The sequence below is a fragment of the Tursiops truncatus genome, chromosome 16, assembly GCF_011762595.2.
Source record: "Tursiops truncatus isolate mTurTru1 chromosome 16, mTurTru1.mat.Y, whole genome shotgun sequence".
Lineage (NCBI taxonomy): Eukaryota > Metazoa > Chordata > Mammalia > Artiodactyla > Delphinidae > Tursiops > Tursiops truncatus.
In genome coordinates, this window is record NC_047049.1 from 35,410,031 (window position 1) to 35,422,606 (window position 12,576).

Below are 12,576 nucleotides of genomic sequence, written 5' to 3' on the forward strand. Positions count from 1 at the left end.
GTTGTCAGGGCTGACCTTACAATACATCAGAGGTGGCTTACCCTCATTTGCACATGAAATCATAGGGAAAAGAAAAGTAAGAAATCTCCCATTCCTCTCACTCTCTTTCATGGTCTCAAGCTAGCCAAACAGATGTAGGTTTCCCACCCGCACCCCCAGTGTGGTCATTCATCACTTTCCAGGCAGACCCAGATTTCTCCAGGAATTCACAGTCAAGGACTGCTGTTTGTAAATGAAAGCTGGTAGGCTGGTGGAGCAATAATGGGAGACCTTGCCTGCATTCGTGGAGTCTTTGCAAAAGGCAGAATTGAAGCATTGCCTAGACAGTAGTTTCTCATGTTAATATTTTGACGGATTGTGCTTCACATGATGTAATGTATACTGAGATTCTTGGCTGGTTCCTCTCATCACTTTCCCTCAGTACTGGAAATATGGCTTCAAATGGATCATAGCTATGCCCTCCACTGAAATTGCCCTCAGCTGCAGGAAACTGCCTCACCCAAGGTTATACTCCCCGGAAGACACGGCCTGTGGTCTATGATTGAGGCAGGACGTGAAGACACAGCCCCAAGGCTCAATTTGGGATAACTTTGAAGAGTCATTCCAGGTCCATTACTCCTTGTAGGATTGAATGAGGTCAACTACAATCCTTTTTTGTTTTGGTCAGCAACTGGACTTTAATGAGTAAAAAAGTATTTTTGCAGATATGCAGGTATAAAACACATAAAATAATGAACAAAAATTCCTTCTCTCCTTAAGTATGTCTTAGAGCAGCCATGACTAAGTTTAACGTGATGTATATTTCAGAGCTTAAAACCCAAGAAACTAATTTTTGCACAGTTTAACTTGAGGCACGTGCATTTATTGTCCTAACACTGGAAATACTTTCTTGACATTTGATCTGATGCTCTTACTGGTAAGCTTTTGCCTTTTAAAAGTTTTCCTAGGAGAAAATACAAAAAAAAAAAAATGAGGTCAGCATTGTAAGTCAACTTCCTTTGACCCAGTCTTGCCTTCCTTACTTTATTACAGCTGTATCTTTTGAGGGTGTTCCCCGAAACACCTCTGCAGAAAATGTAAGACAACATTCTCACTACTGAGAGGCAAAAGGTGGAAAATAAATATAATATATAGTAAGTTTTTCATAAAGCTAAAATTTAAAGAATATCTTTTATCCTTTCTGGTGTGGGTTAAAATGTTCTTTTTAGAAAAACAAATCCATAGTGATGATAGATGGTAATTACAATGTATGACCTCAGCTCTGGAGTTTGCTTCCAAGCAGTAATGCCGACAGGGAGTGCAATGAAATCATAAGTTCACATTTTTTTTGTCCTGGCTGTGACCATGCCAGAGGGAATAATGACAGGTAACTATGTGTCCAAGATGATCTCAGCACCCAGTCTAGGGGTTTCCCTTTGAGTGACCAGCTAATCTCTTCCCCTTATGATTTCATTCTATGCCCCTCCCCCGAAGCTCATTATAATGTCATCAGCATGGTAGAGTTACCATGTAAGCAGGGATGGGGAGGGCAAACTGGAGGGGTCCTGTGAATCTCTGCTCACCTGGCCAAATGCCAACTGAGTGGGTTGCACAGGTGACTATTAGAGCTGAATCCAGAACAGACCCTTCTGCCTTCGCCTCCCTGTGTCTTCATATATAATTGTGACTCTGGCATTCTCTGCTAAAACACGTACTTTGTACGTTCTAGTTCAATTGACATAGCGTGCAACGTATTTTCAAGCACATGACATAACAATTGAACGCACAAATTTTTCAGTGACTGTATTTTATGCATATATTAACTAATACATTTCTTCCCAGGCCAACAGGCGGCCAGATCTGCTCCTTTCCACTAGGCCACTGTCTCTGTGGAAACAATCTCTTCCAAGCTCACCCCACCTCTCCCAGCCCAGGTCACCCTCACTTAGTCTGGGGAGTCGATGTCTTCCACTCTTTCCGATCTGTTGTTCTGCCCTGCCTCTTCAGAGCTTTCTCTTTGATTCTTCAAGAGTCTTCTTTTCAGCCAAGCCCTCTCATGATTCAAAACTTTCACAACTATTGCTTCTGTTAATAGATAAGAACATCTATTTTAGGAATAAAAAAAAATCTCAGTATTTACTGTTGTTCTTGGTTATCTTGCCATAAGGAATTTAATTCTTCTAGAGACAATGTGAATGCTTCTGACCCACTTGGAGAGAGACCATCGGATCTAAAGGGCTACAGAAAACAATTTAAGATACGTTGGGCAGAGCAAATCAAGTGTTTACAAGGCTATATTGTATCCCTGTTCTGATTGCTCTGTCTTCTGCTTGAGGAGACTGCTGCCAGGTGTTAAGTCACTACTTACGATGCCACTACTCCCCCTCTCGTAGCTTATTTATCAAAATCTTTCCCAATACCTTTCCCCATTGTGCCAAGACACATCTTCTCACGATCCCATTCTTTTCAGTCCCTATCATTTGATCAGTGTTAAGTTTAATCAAGATTAAATCTATTACCTGTCACCTTGGTCTTCTGGGTGTATGTTTTAAATAGGGTTTGGGAAGGGAAGCATGAACACAAATGCAGGGGCTCTCTTGGGATATCTCTCTCCAACATTGCCTAGTGGTGGTGATTCGTGGAACCCACGGGTTTTGCAGAATGGATTCAAAATCACTATCTCCCTTAATTCAGCACATAGAGGGTTTAAAAAAAAATGTATAACAAAGATGCAGATGAAGCTTTGTAACTAGCTACAGAAAGCCTTGTTCCAACTAAGCTGCTTTCTATTTCTAATTAAACCCGAATTAGAACTCATAATTTAACTGAGCTGCATTAACATTCCCTAAGATATGAAAGCTTACTATGGTGGTTTAAAACCCATGGGTCTTGAAATAACAGCAAAGCTGTCTCACCTGGTTGTGGAGAGATTTATATATAGAATAAAATCCTCCATTTGGTAGTAATTTCAAGACCTGTTTCATAAAATGTGCTTCCCATAGGCTATCAGTTCTTTCCTCTCTTTAATCCATCTTGCACTCTGTTCAGTTACCATTTTAACACATAGCTCTGATCTCACACCTTTGCCTCCATCCATGTCTTAAAACCTCTTTGGGCTACAAGATATGTATTGTCCTAAGTTGTCACCTGACACATGGGACCCTACCTAACCTCCCAACCACTCCTCTCACAAATGCCAGCACTCTCCGTATCTCCCTCGACCAAGGTTACTCTTGGACCACATGTAAACGTTTGCCATGCCAGGAACCCAGAGATACAGTTTCTTTGTGTTTTCACACACGCTGTTTTCTGATTGGGCTGTTCTTCCTCTCTCTTCTCTAAAACTACTAATCATCTTGAAGATGACATAGCGAAGAAGTGTGGACTCTGGACTTAGACAGCATTGGTTGGGTTTGAATGTCCATTTGCACGCTGCTTACTAGCTGGATGACATTCTACAAGTTACATCATTCTCTCCTACCCCGTGAGAAGACTATTTCTTGTGTTCTAATCAGATGAAAAATAAAAGGAAATAGAGGCAATTATGTTTATCGTCATGATCAAAGGGGGAGGAACTTGTATGAAACTGGAGATAATTACTTAGTTTTGATGTGGGGTAGTAGTTAGTATTTCAGCTTCCTTTTCTGTACTTCAAAGCGGTAGGCATAACTATTTGAACAGCTTGAGAAACTGATTTCACTTCAACAGGTAATTGGCTTATTTGAAGATAGGTGATGGCAAGTGTCTGCTCTCCAGCCAAACACAACCAGGAGTATGCCTGTAGTTGAAGTTGGGTTTATTACTCGTTGCACATAAGGAATTGTGGGGCCTCTCAGTAAGAGGGTGTTAGAAAGATCTATTATAAGATTTGGGCTTTGGTTGGGTGATTTTTAGAAGGGTCTAAGGAAGTGAAGATTGCTCTATATTGGGTGCTGTCAAGAAGCAGAGCAATCCTATGATAAGATTGATTGAGACAGGCTATCTGTAGGAACGGCAGAAGAGAGCAAGGATAATGCTGTAATTGGTAAAGAAAAGCAGTCACTCATACCAGCCAGGAGATGGGTATATTTGGTCTTTAGTAGGTTACACAGTGATTGTACATTTTCCTGTGCTTAGACAAAGTTATGAAGTGGCTTTGTTTTGTCTCAATTTATCATGGACTCAGTGATCATATCTAATATTGGTGTTCCATAAGATTGTTTATGTCCAACATGAGAATAACAGCCTAGCTTGAATGCCAGGCCAGCTTCAAACACCACAGAAGCCTTAGTTGCAAGTGTCAGACCAGTTTCCTGATAGCAGTGTTTGGTGGTGGTGGTGGTTTTTTTTTCTTTTCGTGAGACAGACAGTGAGAGATCCTATAAAACGTACCTCTGTACTTTATGGCCTTTTTGGATCCTCTGTATAGGAATCACGTAGAAATATGATCAACTGTCTGGAGCCTTGTGGATGAGACTTGAAATCAGAGATGATTGGAGGCAGTGGGTAGGAGCTGAAATTTGACACAAATTTTGCCCTCCCAAGTGAGAGTGAGAGCTGTCTTTGCTGCAAGTGTTGCCAGAGGATGTCAGCCTGGAGGGATCAATAGTAAGAGTCCAGGCAAGCAGTCATTTCCTCTATTCTGTCCACTGACTTCCAATCTCCCCCCATCTGTGTGTTTCTTGGTAGTGCTCTGAGTCTGGGTCTCCGTGGATGACTGTAAGACTCCAGGTAGGCATGCTTCTGTTCCTTAGTGTCATTTTCAGTGCTGACTTTTCTCCCTCTGTGTCAGGTCTTGCTTCTGTCTTTGAAAATGTCAAATTTACTATACAGTATTAAGACACCTGAAAGTCTAAAAAAATATATAACAAATATTAACATACCTACTACTATTTTATTTTGACAACCCAGATTCCACTTCTATAGCCCTCTCTGATCACCCTAACTTTCCCCTTCCCTGAGGTAACCATTATCCTGAATTTGGTGTTTGTTTCTCATACATTTATTTATACTTCTATGCCTATTGATATCTCAGAAAGCAATGTGTTGTGCTGCTTTGAATGGTTTTAAATTTCATATGAAGAGCTTCATATATATATTGAACTTATATCTTTTGTTCTACATGTTTGAGATTCATCCATGTTGAAGAACATACAGCTCTAGTTCACCCAGTTTTTTGTTTTATATCAATTATTTTTTGAATATGCTCTAATTACTGACTTTCCTGTTTTGGATATTATAGTTTTCAACAACAAGAAAACTCTTTTGTTATGAATATTTTCATACGCATTTCCTGCTATATAGGTAGCAGGAATGTACATGTAGGAGTGGAATTACTGACTCATAGATTGTGTCTCCAACTTTAATCCTTAAAATTGATCACATCACTTTACCCACCCACTAGCAGTGTAGGAAAGTACCCCAGTCTCCTTTTACTGACAGTGTTTGTTATTGGACTTTAAAGTTTTTGTGATGTAATAGAGTGAAATGGTATCATTTTGATTTTCATTTATATTTTCCTATTTATTGGCTAGATTAGATAATTATTTACATGGTATTTGCCATTCTAGTGGTATTGGTCACCTGAATTGCCTGTTCATATCATTTGCCTATTCTTCTACTTGATTGTTTGCCTTTTTATTAATTGGAGAAGTTCTTTGCCTGCACTGCATACGATGTTTGGTATGGTTGCAAGTATTATTTTGTAATCTGCAGATTATCTTTCCATTCTTTATGATATTTTGAATGACTGGAAGTTTTTCAATGTGAATATAGCCAGACTGTTCCAGATTTTAGTGCCATATAGAGAGCATCCTATAGCTTCGTGGCTTAAAACATTAACAGTTATGTTATTACATCCCATGGTTTTTCTGGATTGGAATTTGGGAAGGGCTCAGCTGAGTGTTCTGACTCAAAATCTTTCGTGTAGTTGCAAAGGGATGGTGATTGGAACCAGAACAGTGGGAAGCTGATTGGGCATTTATTTTTTCATGTAGTCCCGGAAATTCTCTATATGATGCATCTGTAGGATCTTGTGTGGGTTTCTTCATGGCATGACAGTGTAGGGTAGTTGGGCTCCTTGCTTGGCAATTCAAGGCTCCAGGGTATATGCTTCAATCAAGAAGGAAGCTGTTGTGCCTTTAATGACGTAGCCTTGGGATTTTGTTCTCAATTCTGCTGTATTCTTTTGTCAAAACAGTTACAGAATCCCACCCATTTTCAAAGACAGGAGACATAGACTTCATCTCTTAATGGGAGGAGTGTCAAGGTCACATTGTAAGAAGATCATATGGAATGGAAAATAGCATTGTGGTCATCTTTGGAAAACATCTATTTTTAACATCTTGACTTAGAAATCCTTCACTAACTGAAAGACAAACATTTTCTCCTATGTTTGTCTTTATAAGTTTGAGTTTGCTTTACACAATTATGTCTTGAATACATCTGGAATCCTGTGCATTGTGTGAGGAAATAACCTAACTAAATTCTAATTATTCTAACATGTATTAATTATTTTTCTTCTTACCATTGATCTGAAATGCTAGATTTGGTATAAGTTTTTCACATATGCATGATTCTACCTCAGAGCTTCTGATTCTGTCACACTGAATTTTTATTAGTTGCTATAGCATTAAAAAATTCTCCCCACATTGTTCTTAAAAACTATTATGTGTTCATTGTCTTTTATTTTTTCATAAAATTTGAGTCAGTTTAAGAACCCAAAACACCCTGTTGGAAATTTCTTTGTAATGGAATGGAATTTATAGAATAGTTTGGGCAGAATTGTCATCTTTATACTATCTTGTCCTGTTATATGAGGACTATAACTATACTTATATATATTTAAAATTCAAACAGTTCTATATTTCTCCTGGAAGATCAGACGTATCAAATTATTTCTAAATTGTTTTTTAAATTTTTCTAGTCTAGGAAACAGAAATGCAAATGATTCTTTTAAGTTGATCTTGTATACAAGATCTTTGCTGAACTCAATTTCTAATAAGTCTAAAATGTCTATGTGAAGATAAATACTGCATGATACCACTTTTATGTGGAGTCTAAAGAATAATACAAATGAATGTATATGCAAAACAGAAACAGACTCACAGATATAGAAAACTAGTGGTTAATGAAGGGGAGAGGGAAGGAGGAAGGGGCAATTTAGGGGTATGGGATTAAGAGATACAAACTACTATGTATAAAATGGGTAAGCAACAAGGATATATTGTATAGCACAGGAAATTACAGCCATTACCTTGTAATAACTTTTAATGGAGTATAATCTGTTTTAAAAAAAAAAAAAAAAAAAAAGATCACTATGCTGTACACCTGAACCTAATATGATATTGTAAATCATCTGTATTTCAGTAAAAAAAAAAAAAGTCTATACATTCTCTTGGGGGTTCTAGTGAAAAAAAGTTTCTTTTCCTTTTCACTGTATACATCCTCTTATTTTTCTTGTCCTATCCCAGTGACAGAAATCTCTAATAATATTGGAAAGCCGGTAATGATGGGCATTCTTTTTCTTGATTTTTAAAGCAAGTGGCTCTAAACAGTTTCCCATTAAGTAAGGTAGTTGACATAGGTTTTTGGTGCATACTCCTTATTTGGTAAAAGGAGTTTCCTTCTATGCATAGAGTATTAAGAGCTGTTAATTGTGGTATTGACTTGTATGGAATTCTTTTCAAGCATCTATTGTATTGATGGTATGATTTTTATTAGTGGCAGTTTATATTACTCAGCTTTCTGTATTTAATCTCACCCTGTATTTATGTCTGTTATAAATACAAATTTATTATAGTGTGTATATTTATTGCTATCTTTTACAAACCAGTATTTCATTTAGGTTGTTTGAGTTCATGTCACTGAGATTGGGCTACAATTTCCCCTTCTCATGTTGTCCTTACTTGGTTTTGTTTTAAGATTATACTGTGATCATAAAATTATGTGAGGAGGGTGATGTCAGCAAAAATAGCAGAATAAGGAACCCCAAAGTACATTCCTCTATAAAAGCAAAGCAAGAAACTAGCAAAAATGGCAAGAATCAAAATTTTTGGAACTCTAGAAACTAACCAAAAGCTTTCAGCAATCAGAGGAACACCTAATGAAGAAAATCTAATAAATCTTGGTAAGAACAGTGCTTTGTGGTCTTTTAACTTATCTGGGTTCCATACTTCAACCCCTGGATTAGGAGTGGCATTGAAGGTAATACCCCTGTGCAGATATCTGTACCAGAACGAACTTTATTTACAAACAATTGTGGTTTTATCTGTGTTTTTCAAGAAATGTGTCCATTTGATATAAATTGTCTAATTTATTGGCCTAAATTTATAATATTCCTTTTTTACCCTTTATTATCTGTAGTAATATCACCTCAGTCAATGCTGATATTTTTATTTTATGTATCATCTTTTTTCTTCAGTACCCCACCTAGAGATTTATTAATTTTATTGATATTCTCAGTGAACTAACATTTGGCATCATTGACTTTTCTCTACCATTTTTCTGTTTTCTATTTCACTGATTTCTATTCTGATTTTTATTTTCTTGTTCTTTCTGGCTTAATGTGCTCTCTTGTTTATAAAGGTGAATATGAAATTGCTGCTTTGAGATCTTTCTTATGATACGTATTTAGTGTTATAAATTTTCCTCAATGCACTGCTTTAGCTGCATCTTGAAGATATTATGTTGTGCTTTATTTTTATTCAGTTTAAAATTCCTGAATTCCTTTTTTCCCTAAGCTTTGAGATATAACTGAGATATAACATTGTGTAAGTTTAAGGTGTATAGCATCATTATTTGATACACATATATATTGTGAAATTATTACCATAATGTCAGTCAATATCTCCATTTCACATAATTACCGTGTGTGTGTGTGTATGTAGAGAACATTTAAGATCTACTCTCTCAACAATTTTCAAGTACATAATACAGTACTATAAATGATATTTACTGTGCTGTACGTTAGATCCCTAGAATTTATCTTATAACTTGAAGTTTGTACTCTTTAGCAAGATCTCTCCATTCTCCCCCACAACCAGCCCCTGGTAACCACTATTTTACTCTGTTTCTGTGAGTTCAGTTTTTTAAAATTTCACATACAAGTGAGATCATAAATATTTGTCTTTCTCTGTCTACCTTATTTTACTTAATGTAATGTCCTCAATTTCCATCCATGCTGTCACAGAAGGCAGGGTTTCCTTCTTTATTATGGCTGAATAATATTCCATTGTGTATATATAACACAATTTCTTTTATTTGTCCATATTTAGTATGATTGACATACAGCATTGTGTAACTTTAAGGTGTATAGCATGATGACTTGACTTACATACACCATAAACTAATTACTACAATAAGTTTGGTGCACATCCCTCTCATATAGATAGAAAATTAAAGAAATAGAAAATTTTTTCCTTGTGTTGAGAACTCTTAGGATTTACTCTAATCAACTTTCATATATAATATACAACAGTGTTTATTATATTTACCATGTACACTACATACCTAGTACTTATCTATTTTATACCTGGAAGTTTGTAAATTTGCCTTCAGACAATTTGCCCTCCCCCCCACTCCCTGCCTTTGCTAACCACAAATCTGGTCTCTTTTTCTGAGTTTGTTTGTTTTTGAAGTGTAATTGACCTACAACACTGTTAGTTTGTGTTACACAACATAGCAATCCAATATTTCTGTGTTTCTTCAGAATGATTACCGTGATAAGTCTAGTTAATCTGTCAACATACAAAGATACTACATAATTATTGACTATATTGCCCATGCTATACATTTCATACCTGTGACTAATTTATTTTGCTATTGAAGTTTGTACCTCTTATCTCCATCACCTACTTCTTCCTCCCCTCTGGCAATCACCTGTTTTTTCTCTATCTATAACTCTGTTTTGTTATGTTCATTCGTTTGTTTTTTTAGATTCCACATATAAGTGAAATCATACAGTATTTATCGCTCTATTCATGACTTATTTCACTTAGTGTTAGTACCATCTAGGTCCAACCATGTTGTTATAAATACCAAGATTTTATTCTTTTTTATGGTGGAGTAATATTCTATTATATATATATACACACAAACATATATACACATGTGTGTATGTGTGTATATGCATACATTTATATATATATATATATATATATATGCCACATCATCTTTATCCGTTCATCTGTTGATGGACACTTTGGTTGCTTCCATATCTTGGCATACTGTAAATAATGCTGCAATGAAAGTAGGAGTGCATATATCTTTTCTAATTAGTGTTTTCATTTTCTTATAAATACCTAGGAATGGAATTGCTGGATAATATGGTAGTTTCATTTTTAATTTTTTGAGGAGTCTCCACACTTTTCCACAGTGGCTGCACCAATTTACATTTCCATCAGCAGTGCACTAGGTGTCCCTTTTCTCCATATCCTTGCCAACACTTGATACGTGTTGTCTTATTGATTATAGCCATTCTGACAGATGTGAGATGATAATCTCATTGTGGTTTTGATCTACATTTCCTGGATTAGTGATATTGAGCATCTTTTCATGTGCCTGTTGGCCATCTGTATGTCTTCTTTGAAAAAATAACTATTCAAGTCCCCTGCCCAGTTTTAAAATCAGTTTGTCTTTTTTGATGTTGAGTTGTATGAGTTCTTTGTATATTTTGGATATTATCCCCTTGTCATATAGCATTTCCAAATACCTTCTCTCATTCAATAGGTGGCCTTTTCATTTTGTCGATAGTTTCTGTCACTGTACAAAAGCTTTTCAGCTTGAAGTCCCATTTGTTTGTTTTTGCTTTTGTTTTCCTTTCTTGAGACATATCTAAAAACATATTGCTAAGACTAATGTCAAAGAGTATACTGCGGGCTTCCCTGGTGGTGCAGTTGAGAGTCCACCTGCCGATGCAGGGGACACAGATTTGTGCCCTGGTCTGGGAAGATCCCACATGCCACGGAGCAGCTAGGCCCGTGAGCCATGGCTGCTGAGCCTGCGCGTCTGGAGCCTGTGCTCCACAATGGGAGAGGCCCATATACCCGGGGGAAAAAAAAAAACAGAGTGTACTGCCTAGGTTTTCTTCAAGTTTTATGGTTTCGGTTTTACATTTAAATGTTTAATCCATTTTAAGTTTATTTTTGTATATGATGTGAGAGAATAGTCCAGTTTGACTCTTTTGCATGTAACTGTCTAGTTTTCCCAACACAATTTATTGAAGAGGTTGTATTTTCCCCATTGTATATTCTTGCCTCCTTCATTGTAGATAAATTGACCATATAAGTGTGGATTTATTTCTGGACTCTAATCTGTTCCATTGATCTATGTGTCTGTTTTGTGCCAGTACCATACAGTTTCGATTTCTGTCACTTTGTAGTATAGTTTGAAATCAGGAAGCATGATAGCTCCAGTTTTCTTCTTAAGATTGTGTTGGCTATTTGGGGTCTTTTGTGTTTTCATACAAATTTTAGAATTATTCTAGGTCTCTGAAAAATACCGTTGAATCTATAGATGGCCTGGATAGTAAGGTAGTGAGGTCATTTTAACACTATTAATTCTTCTAATCCATGAGCATTGTATACCTTTCTATTTGTCTTTTCCTTAATTTCTTTCATCAGTGTCTTATACTTTTCTGAGTACAGGTCTTTAACATACTTAGTTAGATTTATGCCCAGGTATTTTATTCTTTTTTGATGTGATTGTGAATGGGATTATTTACTTAATTTCTCTTTCCGATAGTTCATTGTTAGTATATAGACATGCAACTGATTTCTGTGTATTAACGTTGTATCCTGCAACTTTACCAAATTCATTGCATTCTAGTAGTTCTGTGGTAGCATCTTTAGGCTTTTCTGTGTATAGTACCATGTCATCCAGAAACAGTTGACAGTTTTACTTCTTCCTTTGGATTCCTTTTGTTTCTTTTTCTTGCCTGATCGTTGTGGCTGGGACTTCCAATACTATGTTAAATTAAAATGGCAAGAGTGGGCATCCTTTTTGTGTTTCTGATCTTAGAGGAAATGCTTTCAGCTTTTCACCATTGAATATGATGTTAGCTATGGGCTTATCACATATGGTCTTTATTATGTTGAGGTATGTTCCCTCTATACCCACTTGGAGAGTTTTATCATAAATGGATGTTGAATTTTGTCAATAGCTTTTTCTGTGTCTGTTGAGGTGATCATATGATTTTTATTCAATTTATTAAAGTGGTGTATCACACTGATTGGTTTTGCAGATATTGAGCCATCTTTGCATGTCTGGGATAAATCCCACTTGATCATGGTGTATGATCATTTTAATGTTTTGAATTCAGTGCAAAATAACTTGCAATTATTTTGTTGAGGGTTTTTGCCTCTATGTTCATCAGTGATATTGGCCTATAATTTTCTTTTATTGTGATATCTTTATCTGGTCTTGGTATCAAGGTGATGCTGGCCTTGTAGAAACAGTTCAGAAACATTCTTTCCTCCGTAATTTTTTGGAATAGTTTGAGAAAGATAAATTTTAACTCTTCTCTAAATATTTGATAGAATTTACCTGTGAAGCCATCTGGTCACAGAGTTCTGTTTTTTGGGAGTTTTTAAATTACTGATTCAATTTTGTTTCTGGTGA